Here is a 16,354-nt window from a genome sequence, read left to right as displayed (position 1 = left end):
CATGCCAGGCACACTGTAGGCAAGGCAGAGAGTGTGCCAGGAGTTGTATGCAATAGCACACACACTTTGCACGTGTACTTGGAGCCATTGATTGCACGTTTACTGCATGTATATTGCACTACAGCCCCCCTGATTGATTGAGCACATTTACCTCAACCGGAAGTATTGGCATTCAACCAATGCACAGGTCATCGGTGACGCAATCAGAGTCATCATGCATGTCAATGCCAATTTCCTTGCAAGCACACATGACAGTTTCATTTACCACCAGTTACCACTATACTGGGCCTTGGCATCGGGAACCTTTGGCAACACCTGGCTCATCAGTGAGTATCAACTGTCACGCACATGCATGCAGTCATGTGACACACTAAATAACAGACATGATAATTAATGCTAATAAAAACCATTTACACATTTGCAGGGGACAGAGCCTACCAACTCTTAACATTCCTGCTCATACTAATCAGGAATCTTGCCAGAAGAGCTGAGGTAACGTACAACAGGTAACGTACAACGCAGTACACACAGCCACTAGGGGCATCGTGAAGCACTTGTTTCCACTCCCTTGACCAGTTTGACAGCATACTGCTATTTGCCCCACCAGGAGTATGCAAAATCATCATGGCAGCTTGTGCCCTGCACAATGTTGCCACACAGCATGGCATCCCAGTAGAGATGCAGTCGGGACATCGCCCTCAGCCACAGGTCCCACCAATGCTCTTGGCTGGCCAAAGGGAACAGGCAGAGGCTGCAGGCAATCATCTTGTGCAAACCTACTTCACATGAATACTAGCCCCTGTGGATCAAACACAGTGAAGCCACATCACTGGTGCCTTTCAATGATGAATCAGGGCCAATCTACCTTGCCCATAACAACACCTTGAGAATATGTGTTTTGGAGAGGCAAACCGTGTGTGTCTATAGCCATATAATCAACTGCAACAACCACTGACACAGTCATAGCAAGAGGAAACAACAGTATACATGTCGCTCACACAAAGGCACACAACACAATGAAAGAAATCCCCCTCCACTTTCACATACCCACCACTTACAATTGTTTATACAAAGCCCCTTCAATGCACAGGAAAACACTTGTAGGAAGGCACAGCACATAATGTAAGCAGTAACTAGCACTTGTGAGGACTGCCCTGGCCACCCTAGGTGTGTCTCATAACAATAAACAGGTGGAGTGGCCACCTCATTCCCTGACAACAGAGTAGCTCACAATACACATCTGCATTGAAATAGTCATACAGACTGAGAAAATTGCATGTCCAGTTCATGAAAGCTGCACATCTCACCTTACATCTTTCCCCTCGTGAGCCCATTCCAGCCGTTCCAAGTAAAGTATCCATGTTCCCTTCTGGAGGCGTCCAAACCAGCCTATACTGCCAAGGTGTCACCTAGAGGCATCCCACAGCCCTGTGTCCTTGAATAGCAGCATGAACTTCTAGGTGTACCTCTGTGTATTTACGTAAGTTCATACCGAAAGAAATAAACTCCAGGACAGACCATAAAGTTTAGATGATCCTAATTTTGTGCTGTGTCTTCTAAACTGCAGATCCCAGTCCTGACCACGCGTGCGCACTCCACCAGACCCTATAATTCAGGGCACAGAGAAGTAGGCGCTTATTGCGGTTGAGAGCACCACAAAGTGAGTACATGCTGCGCAGTGAGAACTAAGCAATATTAGGTTAGTTATAGGTGAAAACTAGTACAAACAAGAAAGTGATGTTTGCCCAGACAGTAACCTAAAAATCAAAAGTGGTTTTATTATTCACATTAAATTGTCACAAGAACATCAATTTTCTGACCATGACTGACAGTTGAAACACATAATCAAAATAGTAATCAATTTTCTGACCATGACTGATATTTGAGGCACATAATCAAAATAGTGATGTGCAAACAATGACATAAAGGAATAATAGTAGAAATACAGAACTAGTCCAAAGGATGCAAATTAAATTGTTACCATGACAATACAGTGTAGAGCGGTGCAAAACCAGCGTTTACAGGTTGCACAGAATTCAGCCGTTAGGTTGATTTTCTCACTGTCACGTGGTTCACATGTTTCACAACCTCAGAGAGATCTTCATTGGCTGCCTGTACAACAAATGGTGCTGTTTAAGACGCTTTGCCTGGCGTATCAACCTGAACACTGTCTGCGTTCATCCAAACAACAGTTTTTAAATGTTCCTCACTCAAATTCTGTTACATGGGGTGACAGACAGTTTTCATATGCAGGGCCAAGAGCATGAAACGCTCTACCATATGAACTTCACAACACCAAGTCCCTGTTGGAATTCAGAAAAAATTGAAAACTTATCTTTTCATCTCAAATATAGTAATCAATGCGTGTTTCTGTTTCTGTGCTGTTCTACAATCTGCACCCAGATGCAATCGTTTTGCCCGGTTCCCTAGTGGATATGCGCTATACAAATTTCTAAATACAAATACATACATACCGTACCAATGTATGCTGAGCTGTCCAATATTCCTCTTTTATCAAGAAAAGTGAATTGCACATGAATATCGTCCCATGTAGTTGACCAAATTGTAATTCTTTACTGTTCTCCTACCACATTTTACTAATTGTTCAGGTAGTTGGGGGCCCTATGGCTTTATTCCTTGCCACAGTCCATGGGTCGTGTAGCCCTCTTAGAGAAGCAGGAGAGATTGATAAAAATCTTTTATATGCATTTGTCTGTGCAGAGGAAATTGTCACGGTCTTTCATCTGTCTACCTTGAATAGCAGCAACTATCTCCCCTAGCTGAATGCCTCAGTAGAGAAGAATAACACAAGGTCAGAGCAGGTAACACATCACTGCCACCAATGACACTGCCCCCTGTGCCCCCTTGAGTGCCATGCAACATTTTCAAGCAATAACTCAGCAGTCTCCAATCAACATTTCTCCCATGCAGCACAACCTGCTCACCTCAGGCCAATACAGTGAAAAACACCCTACATATTAATAACATCCCCACCCATAACACTTCCACTGCCTGCCTCCAGAGTGCCATGCTGTGAAGGGCCAGGTCTTGCTTACCCCTGAAGCCCCTTGTTGCGGTGAGGGGTCTTCATGCTCCTTCAGATCCGGCTATTATCAGAATTACCATTATAGAACTCCTGAATAGAGATCACTGATAGGTGTGAAACCCAGGATCTCCTTGGAAGCCCTCCCAATGCCACGATTTGGCTTCCTCTGAATAAGGTGGCATCAGGACAGTGTAAGAAACACTGGCAGGGGAGCTGATGATGGAATGTCCTTCATGAAAGAAGGCAAACTTCTCGGAAATTGCATTGAAGACAGGATATGGCAGATGACAGCAGGGCAAACAGGCAGCAGTAAGAGAGGAAAGCAGGACACAGAGGCAGAAAAGAAGCAAGCAGACAAGAGAAAGAAAGGAGAAAAGGAGGTCAAGGAGAATGGCAGACAAAAAGGAGCAGGGAACAGGTAAGAGGTAGGGAACACAGAGCTCATGGCAACTGGACTGAATGGGGCTCAATGAGCTGAGAACTGAAGGGGGCATTGAGGTGCACTGATCAGCTATCAACAGGTGTTTCAATAGCTGCCAGTGTACCGTGCATGGTATGCTTCGCCATGACAAACAATGCTTGGCCTATGGCATGTGCCTGATGCCCTGGGACAGGACCTCCACCCTGTTGTGGTCAGTCAAACATGGCAGACCCCACATGGCCTGCAATGATGTGCTGGGTATGGAGTTTTTCTGGTGAGCATACCCCAAGAGAGGGCTGGAGCACCAGGCGCACACTGCCAGCATGGGTATACACGCCAGGAAAAGGTGAGTGAATAAGCTGCTGCGCTGTAGGCATGGCACATGCAAAAACTACAAGGAATGACTCGCCAGCCTCCCATCGCCTTGTCTCCCCTGCACCCAGGTAGATGGACCTGCTCACCTCAGGCCAACGCAATGAAAAACACCCCACACAGTGACACCATCCATGACACCAATGACACCATACCCTGTGCCACCCTGAGTACCATGCAACAACTGCCACCAATGACTCGCCAGCTTCCCATCACCATATCTCCCTCGCACCCATGGGTAGACCTGCTCACCTGAGGCCAATGCAATGAAAAACACCCCACACAGTGACAGCATCCATGCCACCAATGAAACTGCACCCTGTGTCCCTCTGAGTGCCTAGAACATACCGGCACAAGGTAGACACCTGGCTCACATCCACAGCATTTCACGAGAAATAACATTCCTCACTTCCAATGACATGCAGTGCGTGAAAATGAACAAAAAGAACAGCCTTGAGGTGTCCTGTATGGAACAAGGTAACCTGACAGCCCTGGTCCACCCAGTGTCAACAACCTGAAGACCACATCAAAGAGTGTGAGCACCAATGAATCCAACAATATCTGAACTCATTGACAGAGTAATCACTGCCAGTGACGCAAACAAATATCCACCAGAGCATGTTATGCACTCTGGACACAGGGTTTAGTCTGCCCTGGGATGTGGGCACAAGCTGGGCCATCGATTACAGGCAAACACGTTGTGCACACCCACTGTCAGGTTTCATGTATGCCTTTGGGTTACCCTTGGATTCAGGGGAGGGAAAGAGGCACCAAGTGAGGAAGAGAAGGTCTGGGAGTGGAAATACAAGTGCAGGTGCTGCTGAGAAGGATGAAAGGGTGAAAGAGGAGGCAGACTGAAAAATGCGCAGCTGCAGAATGTAATCTGGAAAATGAATCTACTGTATTTTTTCCAATTTCCTAAAATCAACTGTCACTTATAAACCTTTATACTATTTACTTTCTTTATACACACACACTCAAATCATGGTAAACGAGCATTTTTGAAATGAAATGTATAGACTACATATATTCAAACAAAATTGCATGCATGCACACTCTATGTTCAAATCTCAAAAAATAATACTTATACAATTACATATTTTTTTTTAAATTACTTTTATTTAAGCATGACATTGAGGCACTATTACCTAGAACAGCTTAGTTACAGAAATAGTGGTATTCAGTGGGACATTATGAATTTCACAAGACATAGTAAAGATATTATGTTTGTTACAGTTAGTCATTGCAATACAATATGTTCATTAAGAACATATCATATGTATTGAACTGGTGCGACGTATTTTATGTAAATAAGATAGTTTTAATGGTTTTTAGGAAGGCGCTGAGGATTTCAATTAAAACAATCAATATTTAAATCAAAAACAGTGCTATATGCAAACAAAATTACTAATTTGTTTCTTTTACAATTGCAGTGAAGACCATCCTTCTGAAAAGAAGCAGCCGAATTTGAAGAACAAAGAAGAACTAAGAATTAACCTGTTCATTTTAGAAAAAAGTAAGTAGAATATCACCATAATATTTGTATTATTACTCAAACATACTGTAAAGTTAATTCATGCTATTTCTGTGCCTAAAAATAGAGATTGTGCACTATTGTGTCCAAAAATCCCCATGTCTTAAACAGCGATTTACAGCCAGAATGGCGCACAAATACCTAATTTTGGACACACAAATTACCCAACTCAACTGCTAGAATTTTCATATTATGGAACAAACAACTGTTTTAATTGTATACATTAGATTTACTATTTATACTTCTGCACACCACCAGCTTATTTTTTTCTGTCATCTGAACCTGAGTTTAGGAACATATTCATTGAAGAATACCCAGCCCTACTAGTTGTAGTCCCCAATGCACAATCACACACCATTAGATACATCATCTTATTCAAACACTCATGGACACATCACACATACATTGTAGAACACCCCAACCCATACCATCTTTATTTTTTTCAACAGACCCTAAAGAATGCCTACCAAAAGTCAAGTCCGTAGAAAGCAACGCAGAAGTAGAGCAAATGAAAATAAAAGTGTGCAACATAAGCATCCATCTCTAGCAGAATTTGTATAAAAAAGTTGAAACAAAACAGCTAATACAGTCATTTACTGAAACACAAGAAGTTTCAAGTACAAAAACTTTGCCTCCTCTATCAAAATGTAAAACAAACCAAAAAACAATTAACAGAAAATCAGCTATCACTACAGATAAAACTGCTTCTTTAAATTTGATTATAGTGCAAAGTAAGCATACCAAGAAAAGTATTTTAGCCAAAATGTTACATCACAAAGTCCTTCAAAATCTTATAAAAACAGGAGAGAAATCAGGTTCAATGCTTAAAACCTATCGTAGGAAATTAATCTTAGAAGTGTTGATAGTGCAATTATTCTCAAAAGAAAGTTATTTATTTTAGTGTTAAACAAAATGAAAGCACTAACAAAACTGATAACTAAATTACAAAAAAGACTTTGCAATAAACGAAATGTCAACAGAAAGAACTTCTTAAGTATCTGCGGAGGTGAATGGAATCACACTACGAGCACAGAACCATACTTTAATGAAGAAGTGTACAAACAAAACCAAACAAATACAATAGCCATACATAGCAGTGGTCGAAGTTATGACAAAGTTAATAATACCATAATGGAACAAGAAGTACTCCTTACAAAAATATGCCCTAAAAACTTAGAATTACCCTTCCATTCAACTGAATCAGAACGTCTAGTGTACAAAAGGCCATGCACGTCAATATGTAACATTCCCAAACAATTTTTCAAGTCTTTACGCCAATTCCTCAATCAATATGTAAAAAGCAAAGACAAAATCAAAATTAAACTACTGCAAAATATGGATACTTGTCCAGTGCGCAAATACACAGGACTACAAGGACATTCATTGGCCTGCATTACAGGACCTACTTGTAAAACCACCTTCCATGATATCAAAAGAATATCAACACATCATTCAACTATAAGAAATCTAGTCTATAAACTGTACTATGCTAAAAGTCCTGCTTTAGCACTAGCAAATTTAAATAACATTCTTCTACATGGCACAGCGAAAGACCTACTTCAAGAAATTGACTATATCCAGAAAAAATATTTTGGAAGTGAAAGCCATTTACAGAATGAAATAGCTTTAAACCAAATTAGCAACAATTCTACACATGGCAACCTTTTGCTAAACACATACAAAAAAGAAATACTAAAATTTAAAAGTACATCAGCTGAAGTACCAAACCATGTATGTGTATGTTGCCGCAGAACTTTTTATAAAAGTAACACAAAAACTGTAGACCTATCATATAAAATAGAAGACAATGAAGATTCTAAATGGTTTGAATTAGCTCTCTACCTTGTAGCAGAAAACAAATACGAAATAACTAACCCCTTAATACTTTGCAGTTACTGCACTACAAAAGTTGACAACAACCAAACTCTTCACGTGCTATCACAAATAATTTGGAATTATACCCACTACCAAAACCCCTACAACAACTTAATTTATATGAGAGCATCATAATTCAAACAGTGCACCCATTTCAAGCAATAATACGCCTTCAACCAAAAACAGCAAAATGACCTCCCTCTGAATTGGTAAAAGGCATTCGTGGAAAAGTAGTTTATTTACCATTAGAGCTAAAAGAAAATGTGCATACTCTAGGAGTGCAACGTCCAATGCAGCAATCTTTAATTATCTTAGTAAATGGAGTACCTTCAAAAAACAAAAAAATATGGCAACAGCTGGTAGATTTACATAAAGGTAGACAAGTCTTGCAATATCTTAAAGAGAATAATGAATATTACAAAGAAATTAATATTGAAGAAAACTTGAAGGATACAACTGAAATAATTCAAGAAACACAAGAAACTGGTCAATTTGAGCTCCTAGATCCTGCTACAATATCAAATACTTTAGACCATTATACAATTCATCCTTTGCACTCTAATAACACCATAGAAGATGCACTGGAAACGTTCCAAATGCGTCAAACAAAAGGATCACCAATCAGCATATGGGAAAAAAGTATAGAAGCACGTGCTTTTCCTCTACTCTTTCCTACTGGCAAAGGAGGAAGGTACAATGTTAGACCTATTCAAATATCAGCATCAGAATACTGCTCATTACGGATGTATTCTGAAGATCCCAGATTTAGACAAAATGTGGAATACATATTCCACCTACTCTTTGAAAGTGAACTAGCAACTTTATGTTACGGAGTTGCACATATGTTAAAATCAGGATCACACTTTCAAAATATGACAGCTACACAATTATTACAAAAAGTGCAACAAAAGTATGAGGTTTTACAATCAAATATTACAAATCTATTAGCAAATATGCGTGGGACTAAAGAGTACTGGTTTCAACGTCATGGAGATGTACGTTGTATGATCAGAAACCTTGGTCCACCCACTTGGTTGGTTACATTAAGTTGTGCAGAATATACATGGGAAGATTTACATGATTTCCTACGCATTTCAAACAAAAACAAAACAAACATAGATATACTAACACCAGGAGAACTTTGTTCTTTGGATCCTGTTAATGTTTCAAGATATTTTCACCATCGCTTCATTGCTATGCTACATTTTATTTGTAATAAAACTGTTCCTCCCCTTGGAGAAGTGAAACACTTCTTTTGGAGAAAAGAATACCAAGCCAGAGGAGCACCACATGTCCACATGCTTTTATGGATTAAAGATGCTCCTAAATGTGGTCAAGACAGTGATGCCACTGTTTTACAGTTTATTGAAAAATATGTCACTTGTGAAATTCCATCAGAATCCACAGATAGTGATCTTCATGCACAAATTTTACAATTTCAAAGACACAAATGTGGCAAATATTGTCGTCGCAAATACAAAAACAAAGGGAAATACTACACCAGATGCCGATTTGGTTTCCCTAGACTAGTTACAAATACAGGTCAAGTGAACAACCTCATGTCTTCAGTTAGACATAGTGTTAAAGGTAAGTGACCTAAAAATACATATTACATAAAAAGAAAAGAAGAAGACAAATATATCAATGATTATAATGCAATCATTGCCCACTTATGGAATGCAAACATAGATGTGCAGTACATTGCAGTTGCACGATATGTCACAGCATACTTAACCAAAACAGAAAAGACAGAGCTCCAAGACCTCTGGAATGACCTGTCATCAGATAAAACAGTGTCTCAGAAATTATACAGCTTGGGCATAAAAATGCTCTCCCATAGAGAATGTGGATCATATGAAGCAGCTGATCGTTTAACTGGTACTGCATTGTATGGTAAATCTGAAAATATAGTATGGCTAAGTCTTGGTCCAGCTTAATCTAGAAAAAGAGTTCTAAAATCATACGAAGATATAGAAACAATAGCCAAACATGATCCCAACAGCCAAGACATTTTAAAAAAACAATTTATTGGACACATACTACCCAAACAGAAGTAATACTTTGGAAACCATTTGTCTATACCACATAGCCCAAAACTACACATACAAAAATAATATAAAACCTGATGAAAAAAAGGTAAATACTGAGTGACAAACTGTGAAGGCAGCTTAGTTAAACTCACTAAACCAAATTTAATTAATCATATCAAATTGTCATTGAAGACTCCTCAACATAAAGAAGTATATTACATGTCCCTGCTACAACTCTTTGAACCATGGAGAAAAGAAGAAGAAATACTAGATAACTATGACTCATATGAAGATGCTTTCAAAGCAAATGAAAGCACTATAACTGATGTAAACTTTACACAATACAAAACAATGTTGCACAATGAACAGCAACACGAAGAAGAACTCCAGGCCCAACTAGATGAAGACACTCCTGACAGTAGTCAACATTCTGTAACAGGAAGCCAAGAACCACTGGGAGAACCATTAGTAATAAATGAGGCAGAATTAGCTATGATAGAAGTAGAAAACACCATGTGTCAGTATGAAGATAAAGAAGACTTAACTATACTACAATCAAAACTAAACAACGAACAACGTAGCATTTTTGAAGAAGTAACAAAACAAATTGCAATGGTGTACAACATGAAAATAAAGAATGTTCCTGCCATAATTATAAACCTATACTACTCTACATCAGTGGTGAAGCTGGTTCTGGCAAAACATTCCTAATCAAAATCATCAGTAAATTCCTTCAACAATTGACAAACAACAAACTGTCAGCTGTTGTCACTGCCCCCACAGGTTTAGCTGCCTACAAGATAGGTGGTGTCACTTTACACCGATTACTACTATTGCCAGTAGAACACCAGAACAAATTAGACTATTACAAACTTTCTGCAGAAGCTGCAATGGAACTATGCAGAGTATTGAAACAAATGAAAATGCTACTAATAGATGAAGTGAGCATGGTCTCCAACCTAATGTTGGCTTTGCTTCACCTCAGATTACAAGAAGTACTCAAAACAAACTATGAAGAGCTCTTTGCAGGAAAACACATTATTGTTTTTGGAGATCTTCTTCAATTGATACCAGTAAAAGGTGAGCCTATTTTTAAAACATTAGAACACAAACTCTGCCGTAAAACTGTTGGCAGCATTGGAAATGTCAACCTTCGGCAACCTTTCCAATACAGAGAATTAACAGAAAACATGCGGCAATCTACAGATCTCACTTATGACAACATCTTAAAAAGTATCAGAGTTGGTATACTTTCTAAAGAAGCAGAAGCAATATTGAAAACCCGGCAAATTAATGCACTTTATGGTGATAATGCATGTGCTACAGATTTTGTGGAACAATTAGTCCACACAAATGTCAATTGTATGGCCTTAATGCCAACTCTTGCAAGCTGTTTCAAATTCAATGAAATAATGTTAAGTAAAGAAATGCAACCAATAATGGAAATTAGCGCCACAGACAAACTAGATGTACATGGTATGACAATACCTATGTGTGACCAAGCCACAACAAGACTAAATAGTTTAGAAAAATCAATCTCAAACACAGCAGGCTTAGAAAAGATATTAAAATTATCCTTAAATTGCAGAGTAATGCTTAAACGTAACCTTGACGTGGACCAAGGACTAGTTAATGGAGCACTGGGTACAGTTGTTGGCTTTCAAACATACCCACGTGACAACAAAATTCAGTTTGTCAATATACTCTTTGACAAACTTTCAGAAGTAAAAGGTATAGGACGCTCAACAGCTCGATTCATTCTCTTCAAAGACATGTATGTACGCAGAGAACAATTTTCTCTAACTCTTGCATATGCAGTCACGATTCATAAATCACAAGGTCTTACCCTAGACAAAGCAATGATAGATATTGGTAACACACTCTTTAAAGAAGGCATGAGCTACGTAGCACTATCACGCTTACGTACACTTGACGGTCTATTTCTAATCAACTTTGATGCAAGTAAAATAAACGCTGATATTCCTTGCATTTTAGAATACAATAGACTTCGCTCACTATACACCCCCCATCTAAACACATATTCTGTTCCACAAAAAGTAAAACGTTATAAAAGAAAAATAAATCAAACAGAAATGCAACAGGATGTCACTGCAAATCCTCCAAAGAGAGTAAAAGAAAGTAATACTTCATCAAGTACCACAAGCAAAAAAGAATCAATTAGGGAAAGTAAACCAGGTACTTCTTCAAAAAAGGAAGACAAATTCCAAAAAAAGCAGTCAGATACAGAACTACCTGGTCCATTTAAACTCTCAAATATAGTTGGTGTAAGTTGCTACGCAAATGTAGCAATGAATATTCTATTTCAATTACCACCAATTGTTGACAACATTTACTTACACAGTACAGACCCATTGTGTATGCAAATGTTAGTACTTCACAGAAATACAGCAAACAATCCTGATAACACATATAGTGTTTATGGAATAAGTCAACAATTGGACTACTGTGCTGGAATGGTGAAATTCACTATAAACTCACAGGAAGATCCACAAGAATGTCTAATGTACTTACTGCAAGTACTGGAAAACAAAAACATACCTATAAATGAAACCTTCCAGATTTCATACATGTGGAAACATACATGCACTCTCTGCAACAATGTGACACAAGAAGAAATCCCCAATGAACACTCCGTATATATATCAATACCTAATTGTGAATCCATTCCATTTCAGCAACTTGTACAAAATGCAAACCATGGTAGATTATGTTCTACCTGCAATTCAGATAATCGCTCCACATTCGTAATACAAACACATAGTAAATACGTAATACTAATGTTTCTACGTTACAATGCAGATGGTACCAAAAACAACTGCAAGCTGACTGGATTCACACATGGTCAAATATCACTTGGCAAGAAAACCTTCACAACAATAGGTATAATCTACCACGCAGGAGCCACAACCAATGCAGGTCACTACACTGCAAATATAAAAAAGAAATGTGGATGGTTTGAATGTAATGATAGTAACATTACTCTAAAGCACAGATTACCAGCAAATCTTACAAACGCTTATTTAATGTTCTTAAAACCAAAATTTGATAAATAAATTGTTCTTAAGCCTTAACTAAACTTGTAGTAAAAAAATATAAACTTTTAGAATATTCCAAAAGCTATATAACTGCCCAAAGATTCTACAACAACTAAACAGATAAATGAATACCACTAAATTAGAGCAAAAAATAGACAGTTAGAATACGCCAATTGGTATCTAACTGTCCAAAAATATAACAATATCCAAACAAATAAACCAATACCACTAAAATATATCAATAAATAGACAGTTAGAATACGCCATTTGGTATCTAACTGCTCCAAAATTTTATAATATCAAAACAAATGAAGAATCTGTTACTGCTCCAAAAAAAATACAACAAAGCAAAGTATAAAGCATTAGCCAGAAACAACAAGTGAACACTAAAAACAAACAAACAAATAAACTGTAGCATAACAGAAAAAGGTTTTTTTTTTAATCCAACATGGATTTTTTTTTTCTCCCACAGACCCAATGATTTTAGCAACGAACACAGAAACTGAGCAAATTGCACAGTACTCTGGTTTGTAATCTACTAAATATGAGGGTCCCAAAAAAAAAAAATGTTGATTATACAATGTAATAAGTCATTACAAAAAACTAATACTAACATGCTATTTTCCTTTATCACAGAAATTAACAAGAAATAAATGTACTACAGTTACTAAACCAAACAGTAAGTATATTATACACTCTATGCCATAGCCACAACCATTGCAGCATATCACACCCATAATATCTTATAACTTTGTTCCTTATAAATTTGTTTTTGACCCAAAGTTATAAGCAACTATAACTGTGATATGCTGCGATGGTTGTGGCCAGGGCATAGAGTGTTGGGTGCATGATGGTCATGCACCCAACACTCTATGCCCTGGCCACAACCACCGCAGCATATCACACCCATACAGTCAAATATTTCAACTATGGCCTATGGAAACTTTTAATGTCCGCGAACATTAGTAGTGTTCTTAGAACACTTTCAATTTACCAGTGAACAATACGGACAGTGTCTTCAGGACACCCCCTACAAACATTTCGGGACACCGCGAGAGTTCTTAGAACACATTCAACTTGCCATCGAACAATACAGACAGCGTCTTCAGGACACCCCCTATGAACATTTCAGAACACCGCGAGAGTTCTTAGAACACTTTCAACTTGACAATGAACAATACGGACAGCGTCCTCAGAACACCCCCATTTTGTTTATTTGCAAACATTTCAGGACACCGCGAGAGTTCTTAGAACACTTTCAACTTGACAATGAACAATACGGACAGCGTCCTCAGAACACCCCCATTTTGTTTATTTGCAAACATTTCAGGACCCACAGAAGTTCTTAGAACACATTCAACTTGCCATCAAACAATACGGACAGCGTCTTCAGGACACCCCCTACGAACATTTCAGAACACCGCAAGAGTTCTTAGAACACTTTCAACTTGACAACGAACAATACGGACAGCGTCCTCAGAACACCCCCATTTTGTTTTTGCAAACATTTCAGGACACTGCGAGTGTTCTCAGAACACATTCAGCTGGCCACAGAACAATACGGACAGTGTCTTCAGGACAGCCCCTACGAACATTTGAGGGCACCGCGTGAGTTCTTAGAAAACACCCCCATTTTGTTTATTTGCGCACATTTCAGGACAACACAAGAGTTCTTAGAACACTTTCAACTTGCCAGAGAACAATACGGACAGCGTCTTCAGGACACCCCTACGAACATTTCAGGACACTGCGAGAGTTCTTAGAACACTTTCAACTTGACAACGAACAATACGGACAGCGTTCTCAGAACACCCCCATTTTCTTTATTTGCGAACATTTCAGGACACCGCGAGAGTTCTTAGAACACTTTAAACTTGACAACGAACAATACGGACAGCGTCCTCAGAACACCCCCATTTTGTTTATTTGCAAACATTTCAGGACACCGCGAGAGATCTTAGAACACTTTCAACTTGCCAGAGAACAATACGGACAGCGTCTTCAGGACACCCCTACGAACATTTCAGGACACTGCGAGAGTTCTTAGAACACTTTCAACTTGACAACGAACAATACGGACAGCGTTCTCAGAACACCCCCATTTTCTTTATTTGCGAACATTTCAGGACACCGCGAGAGTTCTTAGAACACTTTAAACTTGACAACGAACAATACGGACAGCGTCCTCAGAACACCCCCATTTTGTTTATTTGCAAACATTTCAGGACACCGCGAGAGATCTTAGAACACATTCAACTTGCCATCGAACAATACGGACAGCGTCTTAATAACACCCCCTACAAACATTTCAGAACACTGCAAGAGCTCTTAGAACACTTTCAACTTGACAACAAACAATACGGACAGCGTCCTCAGAACACCCCCATTTTATTTTTGCGAACATTTCAGGACACCGCAAGTGTTCTTAGAACATTAATATGAGGGTCCCAAAAAAAAAATGTTGATTATACAATGTAATAAGTCATTACAAAAAACGAATACTAACATGCTATTTTCTTTTATCACAGAAATTAACAAGAAATACATGTACTCCAGTTACTAAACCAAACAGTAAGTATATTATACACTCTATGCCATAGCCATAACCATTGCAGCATATCACACCCATAATATCTTATAACTTTGTTCCTTATAAAAAAAATTTTGACCCAAAGTTTTAAGCAACTATAACTGTGATATGCTGCGGTGGTTGTGGCCAGGGCATAGAGTGTTGGGTGCATGACCAAACGGTCATGCCCCCCGCAACCTATGCACTGGCCACAACCACCGCAGCATATCACACCCATACAGTCAAATATTTCAACTATGGCCTATGGAAACTTTTAATGTCCGCGGACATTACTAGTGTTCTTAGAACACTTTCAATTTACCAGTGAACAATACGGACAGCGTCTTCAGGACACCCCCTACGAACATTTCAGGACACCGCTTGAGTTCTTAGAACACATTCAGCTTGCCAGAGAACAATATGGACAGCGTCTTCAGGACACCCCCTACGAACAATTCAGGACACCGCGAGAGTTCTTAGAAAACTTTCTACTTGACAAGGAACAATACGGACAGCGTCTTCAGAACACCGCCATTTTGTTTTTTTGCGAACATTTCAGGACACCGCAAGAGTTCTTAGAACACATTCAACTTGACAAAGAACAATACGGACAGCGTCCTCAGAGCACCCCCTACGAACATTTCAGGACACCGCGTGAGTTTTTAGAACACACCCCCATTTTGTTTATTTGCGAACATTTCAGGACACCGCAAGAGTTCTTAGAACACTTTCAATTTGCCAGAGAACAATACGGACAGCATCTTCAGGACACCCGCTACGAACATTTCAGAACACCGTGAGAGTTCTTAGAACACTTTCAACTTGACAACGAATAATACGGACAGCGTCCTCAGAACACCCCCATTTTGTTTTTGCAAACATTTCAGGACACCGCGATTGTTCTTAGAACACATTCAGCTTGCCAGAGAAAAATACGGACAGCGTCTTCAGGACACCCCCTACGAACAATTCAGGACACTGCGAGAGTTCTTAGTACACTTTCATTTTGACAACGAACAATACGGACAGCGTCTTCAGAACACCCCCATTTTGTTTTTTTGCAAACATTTCAGGACACAGCGAGAGTTCTTAGAACACATTCATCTTGCCACAGAACAATACGGACAGCATCTTCAGGACACCCCCTACGAACATTTCAGGACACCACGTGAGTTCTTAGAACACACCCCCATTTTGTTTATTTGCGAACATTTCAGGACACCGCGAGAGTTCTTAGAACACTTTCAACTTGCCACAGAACAATACAGACAGCATCTTCAGGACACCCCCTATGAACATTTCAGGACACCGCGTGAGTTCTTAGAACACTTTCAAATTGACAACAAACAATATGGACAGCTTTCTCAGAACATCCCCATTTTCTTTATTTGCGAACATTTCAGGACACCAAGAGAGTTCTTAGAACACTTTCAACTTGACAACAAACAATA

This window comes from Ambystoma mexicanum, chromosome 5q (genome assembly GCF_040938575.1).
Source record: "Ambystoma mexicanum isolate Mex_15411 chromosome 5q, UKY_AmexF1_1, whole genome shotgun sequence".
Classification (NCBI taxonomy): domain Eukaryota; kingdom Metazoa; phylum Chordata; class Amphibia; order Caudata; family Ambystomatidae; genus Ambystoma; species Ambystoma mexicanum.
This window is presented reverse-complemented; position numbering follows the sequence as displayed.